Below are 20,165 nucleotides of genomic sequence, written 5' to 3'. Positions count from 1 at the left end.
CATTGCGCTCTTCTTCCTCCTTATAAGCAGATAAGCGCAGTGTGTCTGTTGCCAGCATCACACGTGCAAGCTGCATCTTTCTTCTCATGCTCAAACAGCCAGTGCTGGGTTTTTAGAGAACCATAACAAATCAAAAGTGTTTGTGAGCCAAAAAGACAGAGTCCCTAAATATTTCTGGGCTTCTAAACAAACTAGACAGCGCACATTTCACGCAGCAGTAAAGTCTCCCACAGTAAATAAGGATTTGGGAATTTTATTAAGACCAGAGAGGATTAAAATTGAGCAGCTGTAAAGATAGGCACGACATTCAGCTCCATTCTATTTAATTACTGTTCTCTCTTTTTTTTACAACTGATCCAGTTTTCTGTTTCCAGCTAAATGTGAGTTCCGCCATATGGGCGAAGAGAATTTTGTTGTTGTTGTTGGGTTTTGTTTTTGGCCAGAGGCTGAGACAGATGTTTCTGTGTGGCACACTGTGTTTTCTTAGAACACGATGTCCGTAATAATCTAACGTAATTGTAACTGAAATGAAAAACGGCTATACGAAAACCATTGGAGATGTGCATCGTTTCACATCTTAAAAATTAAACACAAATTTGTTAATAATAAAAATAAACAGCAAGTGGATGAAAGTGCTGCCTCTTCACTGGTCTATAATAACAGATACAGATGAACTTTATTGAACCCAAAGGAGAAATTCACACATTTTTTTTTGAGGAAATGATCAGAATTAGAATCTTTATTGTCATTATACAAAAAATACAACAACATTGTATGCAGTCCCATTCAGTACACAGACAGCAATCTAACTTTATGTGCATCAAAGATAAAAATGTACTAAGTTTTACATACTTTGATGAAAACAAATGAAAAAGCATGTGTTTTCAAGATATAGGATAGACTGTCAGCATATATACATAGATTTAAGTATATTTTTGTAATAGATTTATAAATCTAAATGTGAATGTTTTCTATTGTAGTGAAAGTAGTAATAGTCTTTCTCTCATTAAATTATAGAATCTCATATGCTGACCCAAAGCTTTATCTTAAACTACAGCCGACAAGGACTTTTGATTTATTTTTCTTTTTAATAGTGATCCAAAGTAGGTAAAGTTTCACTACATTTACTCTGCAAGATTTTACCACTTACTCAAACTATGCCAGTTTATTACTTATTAGTTACTGTTGGCTCTGTGAAATCCTTGTTTTCAGTTTGGGTTGATGATTGGAGAAAACAATACTTTCTTTTTAAGGTCTTGAAAATATTTACTTGACACAGAGTCCATATGAAACCATGCAATTGTGTTTCATGTTTTTATGTAGAAAACATGAAACACATAGACATGAGACAGTTTACACAGTTTATTCTTGTGTTGTTTTATAATTAAGGCTTAGTGAGGCTGACTACATGTCTACATACATAAGTAAATATGAGATGATTAAAAATGTTTATTGCTGAGTAGCACCAAAATGGAAAAAAAGACACACATTCTTCTTGTAAGCTTATGCTTTAATTAACCCAGTGGGGTTTAAATAAGGTTAATGAGTCTTAAAGTGAAGGATCATTTTCTCAGTCCATAAGGAGCACGCACTCCTGTGAGGTTCTACAACAGTCACCAAAATAGGAGACACATACTCATTTTCACCAACGGTCAAATGTTTGATCTAATTATGGGACAGGAAAAGTGTTTGTGTTGCTAAGAAACAAGCGAGAACATCTGCTTAGCTGTTCATATGAAAAAGTAACAAAAGATTTTCAGGTTGAGAAAAACTCTTAAATGACGAGTTCAGGGATAAACTATAAAACTTCATGGTTAAGTGGTGGGGTGATTTGTAAGGAGAATTTTGGAGAAAAAAGATGAGCATGCACTGAGCTGTTGAAACATCATTATTTATTAAAATACTTTTTCATGTGTTAGTCATGTGACTTTTCAGATCTAATAAAATCAAACCACAGTTCCTGCATTTACAAAATTATAACATTAAAGAAATGAACTATTTTTTAGTGGCCCATGTCTATTTGCAATCCTGTTACGTGGGAAACATTACGAGCTCTTGGAAATGAAATTGAGATGTGATAATGCACCTGGCAGCTTCTCCCACAGGAAGCCCACCTGTCAGTCGTGTGCTCAGCGACAGCTTGGCAGGGAGTGATGGCTTCTGTGGGAGTCGGACAGGACTTGCTGAATAATAAAAAAGCTCCTCGTCCTATGCGCTGGCATGCTCACTTATTAACTGTCATCATCTGTGGAGGGGTTGTAAATAATGCCCACAGCTTCACCAGCAGCCAACCACAAGCAATAACTGGGGTTATTTATTTCCTTGATAAGATGCTAAATGGCCTCAGAATCAATTGAACTCCTTCAGTTTGACTGCAGATATACTGCAGAGCAGATGATTAAATTTTTATTGTATGCTTAAATAATCAAATCACTTCTTCCAAACTGTAGTGTAAGGCAAAGCTGCCTAAGAGGTCCTGTAAGAGGACTATATGAGATAACCTGTGAAAGATCAAACTAATCTCAGGGGCATGTCATTGGCTAAATCCATAATCCCCCCTGTGAGGTTCACAGCTTGCTTTGGGCACGAGATAACCCGCTTATATCAATATGCTTTCTTAGAGTTAGTGGGTTATTTTCCACAGAATAAGACTGGAAGATAATATGTGTAGGTGAAGTCCAGGCTTCATCACTTTTGCATTTAAATGTGCTTACACACCTGCAAAAGTTGAGCTGAATCATGACAATTTCAGTCTTGCAGTGCATTTCAGCATCCTGAGTAAGTGCTTTTCCTTCTGCGTTGTGTTGGGATCTAACAAGGCAGCTCCCCTCATCAGTCACCTGAATTTTCCATCACTTTCAGAAAGCCGTGCTCTTTCTTTTCATTAAAGCCCACTCTCTTGGATTAGATGGATGCTGGTAGTGAAATATAGGTTATGATCCTGTGTAATCTGAGAATCTCTTGTCTGTGTTTGAGGGTCCGTTTTGGCTTTGCTGCTGCTACTACTGCTGTGTCTTGCAGGTAGTCTGACGACCTTCCCAGACTACTTGTGCTGCAGCCATTGTTGGAATTATGGCTTTTGGTGTGAGCCGTGGGAGCCGCAGAATAATTTTCCCAGTTCCCTCCCTCCTAGCTTTGATAAACTGCATCAAGTCTGAGTGGTAGAGATTTTAAAAAGGTTTCTGGTGAGGTGCAGGATTTTGGTTTCACCCAGGGACAATAGTGCCTCTGTGGAGGGCAGGTTATCTGGCAGCACTGATACTTTAGTGGAGCTACAGTGATCTGTGTTTTGAAGCAGACGCACCCGAGGCTAGACGTGTATGTCATCGAGAGGAAACAGAAGTAAAGCAGCTTTTGTTCTTTGGCTTACTTTTTACTCTGAAGACACATCAGAATACAGTAATTCAGTCGTTCAGCCGTAAAACAGTCAAAAGAAATGTTGTGTCTGATTTACTTGCCGTCTAAACAAACCACAAACAATCATGTATAATTTTTACGTCTGCCTTCAACCACCCTCTATGTAATTATTACAAGCCCTTCTTCCTTCTTCCTTCTTCCGTCTTGTATTTTAAAAAAGAATAACCCATACATAACACACACTCTGCAGCATGTATACATTGACTGAAAACTCAGTCTGGAATAAGTGAGTAAACGTGGTTACTCATTGAACTGATTCGTACGTCCTTTGTTTGTACATAGTAACAAAGCCATCCGCTGCATTTATGGCCTTTCCATGATCCAGTGGTTGTGCGTGGAGTCTCGAGTGGAAAGAGATCAAGGAATTTAGGTTGGAAAAAGGGCTATAGTTATCTTCCCATCTCATCAGGTGCAGTGTTAAAAGGGAAAAGAGGCCACTGCTCTAAAATAGTCATTTAGCTTGTTCTATGGCTGACTTTTTACTGTAAACACAGATCTCCAAAGTCCGTCTCCACCACTATATCACATGAACGGGCTGTGTCATAAATCTGTTGTATTTTATCCTTTTGTTGCATATTGTAACCTCACACTTGGAAAAGTGTTGGTTTGTGGTGACGCAGTATATATACAGTAGCTACTTGCATACATTCATGTTTTTCTAAGAGTGGTAATTATGACAGATAGTGTTAGTTTTGATGACCGGTTAACCCTTAAAGACCTAGAACTGTTTTTCTAGTGACTTCCAAATGAATTTTTTTCTACCTTCATTATAACATTTTCAGTGAAAATCTGGTGTCTTCCTATTTTTAAATCACTGACCATGGGGATTTTCATAAATGTTCAGAGACAATTTGAATGCTAATAGTTGAAAACAAAGAAAACTGAAATAAAGATGACTTTTTCAGCTAAAGATATCATTAATTGAACATAACAAAAAACAATTATATCAACCATCATGTGTCAAACTACATGAGTTTTATTGGTGAATCAATGCTGCAGAAAATGAGTGTTTCCCTGTTGACTATAGACCTATAGGCCATATCTGATGCTGTTGAAAAGCTGGGAAACTGGGGTTTACTTGAATTATTTACATATATTGGTAGAATTAATTGCTCAAAATGATTAAACATTTTTAATCAGTTGATGTTTTTCATTGCTGGAGGGTGTATAGGTGTTCAAGAGTTAAAGGTTAGAGACATAAATGTTCTTGTATGTTAAGGGTGTCAGTGGTGTGTTCCTTTTTTGTGGGTATTGATTGAACCCGGTGCTTCTGGATTTTGGAGAGTGAGGCATCACTTGCTAATTTCTGACATTTTAAAGCAACTGATTTGTGACTGACTCTTATTTTTAATAAAATAACCTGCAGGTCAGTAACTGGGGCCAAAATAAGTCCCTAGAATAATATGTTTTCCAGTGAACCTCAAATGTTTGACAGTTTTTCAAAGTTTTCTCAGACTGAAACTGCTGAAACAGTAAGTTAGTCCTAGAGGGTAAAGATGGAAAGTGGGCACAGAACATTTTGTTTCCATCCCGGAGGCTTTCAGCTTGGATAAAAACCATGGCTCTAACACACTTGCAAACCTTACTCAAAAGAATTTGGAGCTCATCTAAGTTCAGAAGGATGGTGAACAGACACACTCTAGTCTGAGGCCTTGTTTTCCCACAGACACAAAGAAGTTGGTGTATTTGTATTCAGTGTTCATTCCAATGGATCTTCGTGTCACGATGCGAATGTAAAAGATGCCAATAAGATGGACAGGGGTTTTTGCACGGATCAAAGCTGTGCAGAAAAACAGGAAAGTTGAGGATACACAAACAAACATCAGAAGGACAGGGTGAGATCTTTGACTTTGGTATTCCTGCTCCTTGCTTATTCATTTACCAAGGAGCCCTGGATTTATTTCATCCAAATTGAAGATGAGAGTCTCTCACTATTATCTCGACCACGTCCGTTAGGTGCGGCATCTTCTTTAATAGCCTACATGTCATTCTGAGGAGCAGTGTGATCCAAGAGAGGAATCCCCCATTGGGAAGAGAACAATAGCTTCGCAAACAAACCCCCTTTCCCAAATACATCTGAAGAAAGCAATGGTTGAAGGGTGGTGGCTGATCTCTGGACCTCACTTCCCTCATAGCATTTAGCCTCTTCCTGTGTGGTCCATTGGAACAGTGAACTATTTTGCATGTTTTAAGTCATGACTCGCTCTTAGTGGTTTGGTCCTTGCGGTACATTATGGTTAATTTATCCAATTTTTTTTAGAATGAACTCTTGCATTTGTCAGAAGCTATTACAGCGGAGATCCATAGCATTTAATTTGCAGTCCCCATGCAGTCTAAAGACATGGCCTTCCTGTCTCACATCCTGATTAAAAGGATGTTGGAGCTCCACAGTGGCTTCAAGGTGTACTATTAGATTGTTTTGCATTAGTTTGCATTGGCTCTGATCCGCAGTCAGTTGCTTAAATGTTTCCTTTTTTTTCCCACACTCAGTAGAGTAAACAGTGGGAAATCTGTGAGGGACATGAAATTGCTTGACTTTAGTTTCTATAATGTAGCTTTATGTCACTCAGGATGATGGAGAACATATTTGAACATCAAGACATAACATTCATGAAAACATCTGCTCAATTTCGCAAATACTTACAGTAATTATTTATGCTTGTTAGGGAATCCTGATCTGGCTTGTCTGATGATTTTTCATCGCTCAACTACCGATGAAAGCAACTGCCTGGGTATTAAGGCATTATATGCTTCATTGCAAGGGTGTGGTGTAGTGTCAGTCAAGGTCTTTCCAAGGTACCTTTTCTGTATTTGTCCAAAAGGTGCTACTGGTGAGTAATAACTAGTTAAATATAGGCTAAATGGGTTCTGTCCTTTCTAGTCTTTGTATCTTATTTGGTATCATCTACCAGAAAGCACACTTCAGTAATATTATAACCATTTATCTTGCAATCAGCAGTCCTTGGACTCCAACTATTATACCTCTTTCACACTGGACTAAAGACTCACTAATGACTGTTTTTTGCCCCCAGTGTTAAAGGGTACAATTGGGTAAAATGACACTTAAAGTAGTTACGTTTATTTATTTCTGAATGGCGGAAATGGAAACGGCAGCTATTTTTACCCCTTTCCCTAATGATGCTTTAAATTATGGATGTCAGCAGGAACACTATTATTATCATTTTGTTCTTCATATGATGCAACGTACAACACTACAGTGTTTTCTCGTACATTTGTGATGTTAAATGTAAAAACCATACAAAGGGAATAATGTACTGACAGTGGAAATGTTGCCCTTTTTTAGTTAAAAAGTTAACATACACACTGTGTTAAAACATGATATAAGAGAACTGTGGACTGTTTAACTTTCCAAATACATTTGTCTGCACCCAAAACAAGCCATCCTTAGACTTTTTACATGACCCAACATTCACATGCAGAATCACTTGTTAGCTGATACCTGTACTGCCTGCAGGTTTTCTCTAGTCTAGACCCCTTGTCACATCTTTGAATTAGCCAGGTACTGACAAGCTGCAGAATGCAAGACTTGAATTCTCGGCTTACAGTGTGGCTGCTGTGGTGGCCTTGTTACAAGAGTGCCTCTTAATGAAAATGTTAATGCTACTGAAAATTAGCCAAAATACATATTCAGTGATTGGCTGGGTTTAAAATGAGATGATGAGAGATCATGCATGAATGAGAAATATAAACAGTACGTACAAGTAAAAGAAAAGTGCATGAGTTGAATGAATTCCTGTGCCTTTTGTGTAGACCAAACTTGAATATGTCTCTGTCTTTGCAGCAACTCCAAGCCTTGGACAAAAGGTTCTTTATTTGGGGCTTTGTTGTCTTCTTTGACAGAGCCTTATCTGTCTTCCCCTGACCTTAACTTGCCATGTAGACATGACTTTACAAACTTGTGTCAACACTGAGGAGAAAGGCACTCCTGACAGCCTAAAGTTAGGGAGGCTAGTAGGGCAAGAGTTGTTTTTGAGCTATGCATTCAGTCAGGTCATGCAGTCCTATCAGTTGGACCAAAATAGAAAACAAGACAGACCAAGTGCTTGATCATCAGTAATGTACTGGCCCACTTTAGTTCCAAAACTACATAAACACAGCAACAAAAAAGACACCAACAAGTGATGTCATAGATCAGTAGAGTATAATTTTGGCAAAGTAATAGCAGACGCTCCTCCTCATGACATAATTCTTTCTGACTTGTAACAACAGTGATGATAGGCCTTCTCACAGTCTACAGTGGTGGGTGTGTTAGAGGAGGGAAAGAAGATGTCAGCCCCAGTCTTGCCACGGTTCCAGCATTTTACTAGCTCGCATCACCTCACAGGGATTTCATCAGCATTGTAAAATGTATTTCATCTCAGCCATTTATGGATGAGATGACAACATTACTCAGTGTTGTAGTGGTAGCGTGGTGCGGCTGCAGGGTTGATCTGTGATTTGTTTAACTCCCAGAGCACTAAAATGCAATATGCTTTTAACACAACACACTTTCTGCAGTACCATTTCTAATTGCCTAGTAAGTTTCAACAACACCAATGCTTCGTTGAGCTCAGAATTAATTTCCTGGTGGGACCTTGAGCGGAACATCTTCATTACCACATGTTTTTATAATTAAAGCCAGAGGCCTGTAAAAAAGAAGGAATTCATCTTGCTTTGCTTGCAATGTGCGCCTCCATAAAAGAAAAAGACCCTGCTGCTGACCTTCTTGTGGCAAGTTTACCCATTAAACCATCAATGAAGGCTACATACTTTAAGTATATTCCTATGTTGCAGACTTATGGTGCTTAAGAATCATTGTTAAATGATGAAGATGTAGTTCTCTGTCCTTTCATTTTCATATCAAACCACTTGAGTTTGATGAATACATGTGGTTCAGTGGGGAATGGGTTTCCTGGTGTACATAGTTTGGAGTACAGAATATAGCTGGACTAATGCCAGGCAGTACAGATTAGTCCTCTGGACCTGCAGCATATCCACTACATCAACAACCTCTTCCTGAGCTGATTAGAAGGCAGTCTGAGATTTTATAATATGCCTGCTTGTTTAGTTTTTATCTGAGTATTATTACAATAAGCAGATACCCAGGAGATTAAAGTTACTCTAAATCTAATTGGGTTTTTGGGTCAGGGGACAAGTAAACAACATACAAATGTGATTTCTTTAAACAGTCATGTTGGAGGTATTCGAAATATTCATGTTTGACTGACAGGGGAAAATAACCCTTTACTTTTCTTCCTCTGGCTTGGGCATGCAGCAGTGTATGTTGCCAAGAACAGAAATAATGGGAACTATCCAAGATTTATCCTGGGTTATAAATGCTTGGCACCTGTTGGTCAATTGAAAAATGTCTGGAAAGGGATGCTGCGTTTGGAAACAATTTTACAGGCTGAGCTATTCACAGTATATGAAGCTGACAGTCCAGGGGTCAAGTTTGTGGTGGTTTTACATATAATCCATACTAAAATGTTTCATGTAATATTAAATTTGCTCTTAATTTGAAGGGTCAGTATTTAACAATCTCATGTGCCCATCCACTTGTTCGCAAGTCTGACGTCTTGGTGCCACAGAACTTATTTCCAGATCCAAATAATCGATGCTTGCTGAGCCTTTTTTCTCTGTGTCTTTCTACTGAGGAACCAATTCAGCTTCAGAGGTCAGTGTTTTATCTGCAGTAGATCACGATTGTAGGTGTCTTAAACACGGTTTAGGTCTTGGTATATTTACAGCAGCGCGTTGCATCATTTCATGCTCAGTTGAGATATAATTCGTTATTTTGTTTTCCTCCCCTTAACTGGACAGCACAGACTAATGGCTGACAGATGAAACACAAAGTGTGAACACCTCATAAAAGACATCTGTAAGAGATCCAGTTTAGCAGATGCAGTGGGAAATAACGATAGTGAGATAATACAGCAACGTTAGCTCCTACCAGAGTTAGGCTAGTTTTTTCTCATTTGTTTAAAAATTGTTTACTTATCAGCGTCATCCACTTCTTCGGCTCTTCATCATCACATGTAAAGTGGTAGAATGACAACTGGATGTGTTTTATAGACTCAGGGGCACAGTACTGCAGTAGCTTGAATAAATAGTATAAAAGCTCTGTCAATGAAAAAGTAGCCTAATCTATTTGAGAAAATGAGTGATGGACATGACCTCCGAGTTCAGATTTAGATATCCCCAAGGGTCTAGATATCTATTCTCTCTCATAGATGCTGAAAAGGATTGAAGCAGACTGAATACAGAGGAGTGAACAGTATCCGGAAACAGCAAATGATGCCACGTCTTTACCAGAGGGTGTGAAGTTTGTGTTGAAGTTGACATTTGGTGATGTCGCTAATTCCATTCTTAAACTAACTAGCCATGAAAACAGCTTGTTCATTGATATCTTCATTGAAGTTTTCCCCACAAAAATACTCATTGTCGCTAGTCTTCAATGCACCTTTTTATATTGCTTTTTAGCAGCAACGCTGTAAAACATTAATCATATAGGTGTGGATAAAATATACTCTAATAAAAGCTAAATATGAACACGTGATCTTACAAATTGACACTTTTTAAAATTTTCTGCAGTTTTGAAAAGAAGTTTTTCTGTGGGAACTGTAGTGATATTATCCATGTGTTGAACATGGAATTGCTTTATCTGGGTTGTGCTGTGAGCAGTTTGTAGTGTGTGTTATAATATCCAGAGTCCTTGTATTCAGTGGTGTAGCTGATATGAAGAACAGTGTCTGCTCTGCCAAGTCGATGCCTTTTGAAGACTGAGGCAAAGCAGCCAGGACTCAGGTTGTGCAAAAGCCCCTCTCTATCTGTAGTGAGGGGGCGGCCTTGAAACAACCACCCTCCTCAGTCATAACCATCTTAAACAAGCAAAGCATTGTTGTGGAGCAGTGTTAATGTTGTGTGATGTGCTTTTTTTTTGTCAGGAACAGGATAACGCCCCGCACGTTAACAATAGATGAAATCTGAGCCGTGGGCTTGTGGGAGAGGTGTGTGATGAAAAGCTAGCACCATTTTCTCTCCAATATGTGTTGTTCATACTATTGTGGTTGGAGAGAAATATTTTGAAAATACTCTGAAGATTATACGGGGGCCCAGTTATTTGTTAGTGGCACCCCATCACATTTCAAACATTTCATGTTGATGTATCATCAGGAAGACATAGCTAAGTTCCTCTGACATTTCCTGTGCAAATTAAATTGGTCATGCTTTTGGTGAGTACAACGTGCAATGTAACCAAATACCCTTTCACAGCACTGAAAATTATAAGAGCTCTTTGGCTGTACAAACTAATTCCCTGCGCTCCATTTGTCCCTGACTTCTACTCTCTCTGCTAGTGTGGATGAGGAAGAAACTACTCATCAGTGACTTTAAGGGTTGGCTGATGTGTAAAGCAGAGGTTGAAATGGTGAGTAAGGCCTGAGCAATAGAGTAAAGCTTACTAACTGAAACCCCAAGGCTTTTGTAGAATGTTCTTTTTATGGGGCCTCTCTGTGAACACTCCAGCGGGGCTACAGACATGACTAAGGCAGGAACAGAGATGTTGGCAGGCGATGCTACGCAACAGTGGTTAGACCTACACAGAAAAGACTCTCAGTAATCGGTCTAAAATAAGAACCTCTTAAGGCTGCTTCAAAGAGCGTCTATCTCCTTTGTTTAGATAGAGTGAGGAGTCCAGTGAGTGAGAGTTATCTGTCCTCTGCGTTGATGTGCTCCGACCTGGGCCTTCTTGGAGTAGGGAATGCTTAAATCAGCAGGGAATTCCCGAATCACAGCTGTTTTCTGCTGTTGGAATGATGTGTGAAATGTGTGGGTTCCTCCGCTTGCGGTTGTTGTTTTTCTTTCTCTCTGCCTCTCTTCCTCTGCTCTTCTTTTCCACGCATGGCTCAGTGGCGACCGGTGGAGGGGGGGTGGGGGTCGGCGGTGGGGTGAGGGGGTTATAGGCACTGAGCAATGAGTTAGCAGCAGTGTGCTGGCCGCCCACTCCCTCTCCAGTCTTCCTTTCGGGCTTCCTGTGGGATTGAAGAGCAGTATGGTTTTAACAGGGAAGGAGAAAGAAGAAAAAAAGCCAGGGAGGGGGGTTGTCTTGGCTGGAATGGCCTTCAATGAGGAGAATGTCTGGATATATAAAAGAGGAAGTGGGTTGAATGTTGGAACATTTCAGGAGAATGATGGGTGCTTTATTGGAATTTAAATGGGGCTGGGGGTAACAGGGGTTCTGTGAGTTTCGAGTAACAGGAACAGGATTGTTTGGCGACTTTATAGATGGCTAATGGACTTTCCAACAGGGCATGTGGGAGAATAATTTAAGTAATGATATGTATTTCTTGATTATTTGGGCCATCCTGTGGGCCCCTCACAGCTGGAGAGAAATAGGAGTGCAGCTGTATTTAACTTGCTCCAATAAATCAACTTGCTGCCACGTAATTCATGCCTTAATGCATCTCCTATCATTTCTGGTGCATTTATCTCCTCTCTCATGGATATCACCACTGGGTAATGAATGCATCATTGACTATTGAGATAAATGTGGAGTGTGTTGATTATTACACAGCAGTAGCTCAAAGGATAACCAATATGCAGGCAATGAAACATCTCTTTGTTAGTCATTTACTCCAGAACTCATGAACTGTTTTTGAAATTAAAATTCATTCTTCTGCTCCTTCTGCTTAATCACCAAAGAAACATATTTTCTGCAGTTAGTTTTGTTTACTAGCATTGAACTTCAACTTGCTGTCTTCCCTTTAAAATACATGAAAAATAAGATCTAAAAAAAATAATAGGTCCTAAGGGAGATATCTCAAAACCATCTAAAATTAAGTTATATTGTGCTCTTTAGCATATAGATATTCTCCACAGTACTGTGCAAATGTGCTTTGCTAAGATGAAGTTTGTTGGTTTAATAAAGTTATAATGACCACACATATGCATTTCCCTGTATCCAATCTGGATATATGTAAAGTGTGTACAGCATTAAAAACAAAATCTTCAGGGAAAAAAACACTTCTATGAACCAAAGATGTAATATTTAGTGTGACCTCCCTTTGCACTTCACATGTCTTTAACCCTTTTTTTTTCCAGACAATGTGAGATTTATGTCATTAATGTTCTTATGTTTTATACCAGGTTTCATTCAATACATGTCAGATGTTTCTGTTGGTGCTGGTTCTTGTATCTGGAAAAAAAAAGAGAATGGGAGAATAAATATGTTACTCATTTCAACCCTGCAAAAACGATAAACCTAGTGGTGGCCTAAGACTTTTGCACACTACTGTATATACTTAATTTTACGACTGCAAGTCATAATGTCAAAATTAATTCATACTTTCTCCAAAAAATGTGAAACATTACTTGGTTTCAGTATAACTAAAAGTGATGATGATTACTGCAATATATACAATACAATGACATGCATCATTGCAAAAATGTGCATTTTTTTCATTTGGGTTTATTATGTCTACATTATCAGTAAAGTCACTTGCTGACAATGTTTTATTGTTTTATTGTTTTACTCAATCTTACTCAGGCATATTTTAATGCTGAATAAACATTTTATCACAATATTATTTTGAATTTTCTACCTAGACGGATGAAATGTACTGAATGGAAAGCCATTGTAGAAGCCTAAAGGAACATCACCAATTATTTTTATTTATTTTATGTTATTGGCATGTCTGACGGGGCAGTGCACATAAGTCAACATTACTGTAAATGTGCCAGATGGAATTTTTCATCTGTTGATTTTACACCATGAAACTAAAATTATGTAAAAAAAAAAAAAAAAAAAAAAATTATATATATATATATAGTTCCAATTACAATTTCATGTTTCACTTGATGATTTGCTTTTAAAACCATGAATTTCCATAGTTAATGAAAAATGTTTCACAGTTTTTGTATGGTATGTTATAAATCTTGACAATTTGTCAATGGGCCTATGATACAGATGTATAGGATTTCATTTTATTTATCAATTTGGTCATTTGTATTGGTAATGGTATATTGTCCTGTGCAAACTGTGCAATTTTTAACCTTTATTTTGTCTCCTTTGGTTTGATTATTATGTCAATGTTTTGATTTTTGTCTATGGTACTTGAGTTCAGCAAACATGCCAAAAAAATTACTCTGCTCTTTTGAATTCTTCATTATTCACAGTGTGGATACACAGAGATGGAGATAAATGCATCAGACTGTGGTGTCTTTCATTAAAATCCTATGTTGTGATCATTAAGAATAGTTCACAACCAAAAATAAGTATCAGATTTTTCTGCTTTCACCAAGCCACAAATCAGGCTTTAAACTTGAAAGAAATATTTTTACTTTTATAGTGGTAATTTTTACTATTAACAGGTAACATTTTTGATCATTTTTCACAGCTCTTGCCCATGCTTCTAATGACTGTACTTTTAATGCATCTCTTTCAGGTATTCATAACAAACATTTCTTTAACCAAATTGTCGTTAATGGATAATAGATCCATAACTAAAATAATAATTTGTTGCAAGACACAAGACACCTCCATCCTGCTCTATATTAATTCATTCACACTCAACAGTTCAACATCAGATCTACTCCAGAAGTCATTACTGTTTTTTTCATTTTAGGAATATCATCATCTTAGAAATGCTAAAGCGCAGTTTGCAGGAAAGTGAGTATACATGCCATATTCCTGTGTTTGTGTGGAACCTAAATCCATGGTTTCCTCATGCTGTGGTGGAGAGTAAACACTGTGATGGGCCCGGCCGCAGGTATCTGGAGTGTCTCAGTGACTGGTAGTGAGTGCTCTTTGGGAACAGAGAGTAAACATTAGCCTTTTTGGTCTTTATTTGGTCACTTTGCTTAGCTTTTAACCGGCTAAACTTCACCTTCTCCATTGAAACTCAAGGCACGGGATGCAGTCAGCTGGACGTTTTATTTGCAACAGATGGACACTTGAAAGTGTTGTCCCTTTTTTTTAGCCTTTAGGGAAAAAAGGTCAGCCCTGTTCAGGCATCAAGTGTGAGACTTTACACCCCTTCGCCACAGTTTGACCCCACAGTCACCCACTACATCCACCATATACATTTCAGTTAGCTTAACCACAGACCACTTTTTACTCTTGGTTTTTTTTTTTTTCTTCATTTCCTTTCCATCAGCTGTCGTTCCCCAGTAGTGTATGGACAAATAGTGCAGTACCCGTCCCCCGCCCTTGGAGACGACAATCGGCTACCATCTGGACCAGCATCGCAGGGTAGCCGTGTGGATGTGACCCTGTGTAAAGATCAACTTCCTGAGATGTCAGAGGGGCTTGTGTTGTTGCAGTCGCTGGGGACAACAAGGATTGTATGTGTGTGTGTGTGTATGAAAAGAGGGGGGGGGTATCCTTTAATACATACTGGTCCTTTTTTCTTTTCTGAGGCCCTAAGATGTTTTCTCTAAGGGGTTGATGCATCTCCCACGCAAAGGAAGATAGCATTTCCACTGCGCAGGATATCAGGAAATTTTAAATCCAACTACAAAGTCTCTTTGTAAGATAAATGACTTTTTTGTGGACTTGATGGTATAACTTATCTGGTTTTGTCTTTTTGTGACATTTGAGCCCTTTGCTCCGTCTGAATCTCAGAACATTTGAGCAGGAAGTGTGAGCTCGAGGCACAAAAAGAGGGATTTTTATTTCCTTCAGTCGCAGATAGTGGGCTTGAGGAGATTTATGCCTTCCTGAAAACTGGATGTCTGGAAATTTGTATCAGTGCAACCCTGAGAATTTATAGTATGGCCAATAAAAGCAAAAATGTATTTTATTTATATATCAACATCTGCTAACACTAAAACTGCAGAGAAATACGAGGGAGTTTACCATGTTTTATATCTAAATAAGGGAATTAACCTTGGCATCTATTTGTTTCCAGTGGAGGAACCCTGCAGATTGAGTTGCATAACAAGAAACTTTGCCCTAATGCTGTTGACTTAGACAGAGAAATAAACAACGTCAGTTAGCATTGTTGATTCCCCGTAATTATGTCTAAGTTTTCAGTTAATGTAATTATCTTACTCTGGACACAGTGTAATTGAATTTCAGGTAGTGAATGAGAGGAAGAGAAAGCGGCATGGCCATTTCTGCTGTCTGTAGTAAGGTATAATACACAATGATTTAAATGCATAGTAGATGGCCCAGTGGACCTAAGGAAACCATTAGACCAGTTTGAGAAGTTTTGTTTCTTTAGCTGAAGCCCAGGAAAGTTTGGTTGACATTTATGGACTTTCATTATTTCCCCTGTAAGGCCAGAAAAAACACAAAGTTTCATCCAGACACGTAAATGTGACCTCAAAAAGTGAATTTATGACTGAACTCGAAACTTTTCCTTGGGTGGTTTTTGCACCTAACATTGTTCATTTGATCTCAGCTTGTTTAGTTAAAGTCTCATGAATGTTTACTGTTCATTTTTTCTGCTGTGACTTTGGTTTTGTACACCACTGAACTCCAAGTTTTTCAGCCTCAAACTTGAAATTTTCTTTTTTGTGCCAACATTACATAGCAAAGGAGGTGAACGTTAAGCCGTAAAAACATTATTCTTTTAGTTAAAGCTGTGTTTTTGAGACTCTTAACTCAATGCAAAAGTCTTCAGACGGCTTTGTATGTTATAGTTTGAAATGCAGCATCATGTTGCCAGAATTTAACTTTGAAAGTTACTAACTTTAAAGTAAATAAACACTAAAGTACTGTATGTTTTTTGAGCTGAAAATGGAATCATATGACTCACCTGTAATGAGGTGCATCAATGCTGATTTTAATGCACATAAAAGTGGACACGTGTAAATAGCTGCATTTTTTTAGATAGAAAAATGTCACAACTTGCCACTTCCTGTTTGAAAACACAGCATTGTACTTTTAGTATTGTTTTAGTTCATATCTGTCATAAAATTTGTGTAAAAAAAAAAAAACTGTGCTACTGCCTGTAAATCAGATTTGACAAGTTTCATTCATTTTCTAATTAATCAAACCTGAAGCTGTTATGTTGTTCTGTTCCGAAGCACTGGACTGATATCAAGGCAGCACTTTTCCGTCATAAAAACTGCTGCCTCAATCGGTCAGTTTGTTTGTAGGTTTCAGTCTGAAATAACACCGCAGTCACATTGATGTTTTTTGCCAGGAACTTGGTTAGGTTTAAGAGCACTTCAGGGCTTCAGTCCCCTGTGGGAAAAGGCTGTATGATGGCAAGAGAAAGCATTTGAAATAAAGTATAAATGGTATTGATTTTTGAGTTGGACATTCTCAGGGGATAAAACCAGTACAAAAACTCAAACTAACCCTTTCTGAGCCTCGTATGGTTCCACGTAAGTGTCTTTTATCAATGTCCCTGAACATCTCCTGTCCTCACCTGGATATTCAGCCACATCAACACCACACTTTACGCCTGTTTCCAACTTTGTAGCTGTTTTCAGAATCATGCAATGGGGGTAGTTGGACTCGGAACATGGGTAAAGTTGCACTATTATATTGTGTCTTTTGTCTCATTTCCTGCTCTCAGAAGAATTACAGGCATCCAAAATGTAGATGATCTAACAGTAACTTGATTTCTCAGATGGTGCGGTATTTCTTTGAGAGACATAGGAATGCTTTTTGTTTTGTATAGTCTTATGGATAAACACTTCCTGTGGACATGAACAATGAGGTAATTGTTTCACATAATTAGCAAAAGCAGTTTCTTTTTCTGTAGTGGCACAGATCCTGTAGCCTCAAGAAACAAATATCTACCCACACACCCTTGACTTACCAACAATAGTCCCCAAGTAAACATCAAAAGAGCGATATGCGACCGCATATTGCAACAAGCTTAGATGACTAATGATCAGGTTTATCGAGTCTTTTGTCAAGACCTGACTGGGTGCCAATCGGTGCAGCACAATCCAGGGAATATTTTGTACAACTCAGTCTCGGAGGCAGTGTTGCATACGCATACTGTATACACATGCCAGAACACACGCCCACACGGCAGCACTAAGTTCTGTACAAGAGATAGACCAGACCTGCCACTCCTCGTCATAGAAGTACCTTGTGGACATTATGTGACGACGGTACAGCTGGAGGAAGTGAAGCAATAGGTAATTAGTCTTTGTCACAGTATCAGTTACGTCACTGCAAGGCCTCACCCTTACATTTAGACAGATTGCAGGCTGTGAGATGCGTTTCCATTCGTGTGATGAGTCAAAATTCTAGCAGGTGCTACAGAAAAAAACAAAGTTACTGGATTTTCCACTTACTAACTTTCTAGTCATCTATTACCATTACCGGAAAGTTGGTTTCGAGGTGTGCGTCTATTTATGTTTAATAGGCTGTTACTTTATACGCAGTAAGCAGTTAATAGAAAAAAAAAATTAAGTTAAATGTCCAGTGTGTAAGATTTTCAAAGATCTAATAGCAGAAATTAAATATAATACTCATCATTTTGTTTTCATTAGTGTATGATCACATGAAAATAAGACCTGCTATGATTTTGTTGCCACAGAAAGAGCCATTTATATCATCAGATTTGTTTTTCTTTATTCCAGTTTGTAGTGTGGCATCGTGTGTTGAGTTGCATCAGTTTCTCCTGCTATGTCTGAATGTGGACCAGAGTTAATACCCCCTTTACCAAAAAGGGCTGAATGGACAAAACAGAAATGGTTTTGTGGCCACTGTAGGTAACATCCTCATTGCTAGATATCATTAAATATCACACCATAAACATTTAAGGTAGAATTACTCAACCTTCCGTTTGCCATAACCTCTCTGCTGATAAAGCCTCACCTCCTTTCCCACGCGCTGTAGGATGATGGGGTTTATATTTCAGTTTATGGTAGTGGGAATATCAGGCCATTTACCACCTGCGCGGAGTTGCGAAATCAACAACTGGACAAGGAGAGTGTTTACTGTGACTGTGCTGCTGCATGGTTGAGCAATCAGTGTTTTTTTTTTTTCTTCCTTGTGTGCCTCACAACTCTGAGTGGAGGAAGTTAGTTGAACCTTTAGTCACCTGCCTCAGCCTTTATAGCTCATCATAAATATTAACAGTACAAAACTCTCAGACAGGAAGTAGACTCCAGCAGTTAGGATACTGCAAACAACACACCAGTTAATCATAATCAGCATCCCCATTAGCAACTGTCATTCATGATGTACAAATGAGATTGATTAATATTCACAGCTGCACAGTCGTGACAACCTTTTTGTTTATTACAGTGTGGTTCCTCAGTCTGAGTAATAATTAGGAGTCTAATTACATCTCGCATGGCTCCTCTAATTAAAACGGTCAGCTTGCCTTGCTAGTCTGCCTCTGTTGCCTAGGTGTTAGGCTGTTGGACCGCAGGGTTCATGTCAGGGAGATCCCTCAGGGACAAACTAATGAGAAGGAATAAGAGAGAGGGCGGGAGACAGCTGTTTATGGCTAATTCTCACCAATTCTATGTCATTAGCTGTTGAATCGCATGAACTTTAAACAACAACACAACTAACATGCGGCATGAAAAAGGAAATGAATAATGCTACCTTTGGAGAATAGTCGTACAGAGCTGAAAAATTACTTGAAACTTACATAAACACTGAGGAGATTTAGAGACGCCTTACTGTAATTAAATAAGTGTTTTGTTGCGAGGTGTGTCTCAGCATTTTTGGTGCAAGTGTTGGGTTTCTTCACAGTCAAGAGCAGACACGTTCAGGAATGCGACCCACGAGAAGTTACTGTGCACCGGCAGCATTGGGTGTTTTTTGAGATACTTGCTCAAGTTAAACCTTAAACCATCAATTCAGACATGTAAGAGAACAATCAATTGTATACTTATGTGACCACAGAATTTGTATGTGTGTGTGTGTGTGTGTGTGTGTGTGTGTTTCTGTGTATGTGCTACTGGAGGGATGTCATTGTATTTAACACAGCTGACTCTCAGTGCCAGTCAGAACCTGTCTGACTCGCTCCAGAGATGACTGAACATGCATCACAGGACAATGAACTGCCCTCATTACACTTATTTCTCCTTTTAAGAACAGCATTCTTTATGGAAAAACCTTTTATGTCTTCTTCCCTTATCAGTAATCCTGCCTTACTTATGCAAATGCTTAATTCCACAACACCATGTAGCCTAAAGCAAACAGTTGTATGCCTCAATGTATCTCCAAATCAATGGCATTGTTGATATTGGCACCGAACGATAGCGAAAGTGCGTGGATCAGCAGTTGTTTTAAGGCCAGGTTTGTTATTTAGTCATGTCAAGAACTTGCCCTGAAATTAGACATGCTTAAACTAGGCTAAAGCCATTAAAACCATTATTAATGATGAGACTGAGAGATATACAGTTCTAAGGTTGCACCAATCTGATATTAGAATCAGATGGAAATTAGCACTGTTGCTACAATCTGGCATATTTACAGCTGCAATTGTTGTAGATGTTCATTAATATGCACTGTCCCTAATAAATAAATAAATAAATAAATAAATGAAAAATAAAATAAATATTGGCCCTGATTTCAATATTTTAGCTGGATCGAGGATCGGTAAAAGTAACCGATCTGTAAGACTGATCCTTCCCCTTTAAATTTTTGCAACACAGGCTACGCGCATGCCAAACGTAATTCTAAAAGTAAAGCAACGGACCTGTTTGTGGAGGACATGGTGGGTTATACAGCTCTGTAGATAAAGCTGTGAGAAACTGAGCTCCCCTCACCTTATCATTGACTACCTGCTGCCCCCCCCCCCAACATTATGGGGGGGGGGGTA

General features: G+C 38.6%; 1 protein-coding gene across 1 annotated transcript in view; it reads left to right on the top strand.

Annotated features, from left to right (window-relative positions):
- Positions 1-20,165, top strand: part of egfra (epidermal growth factor receptor a (erythroblastic leukemia viral (v-erb-b) oncogene homolog, avian)) — a 46,459-nt gene that overhangs the window by 1,982 nt on the left and 24,312 nt on the right. The window lies entirely within an intron of this gene.

This window comes from Sphaeramia orbicularis, chromosome 17 (assembly GCF_902148855.1).
Source record: "Sphaeramia orbicularis chromosome 17, fSphaOr1.1, whole genome shotgun sequence".
Taxonomy (NCBI): domain Eukaryota; kingdom Metazoa; phylum Chordata; class Actinopteri; order Kurtiformes; family Apogonidae; genus Sphaeramia; species Sphaeramia orbicularis.
This window is presented reverse-complemented; position numbering and strand designations above follow the sequence as displayed.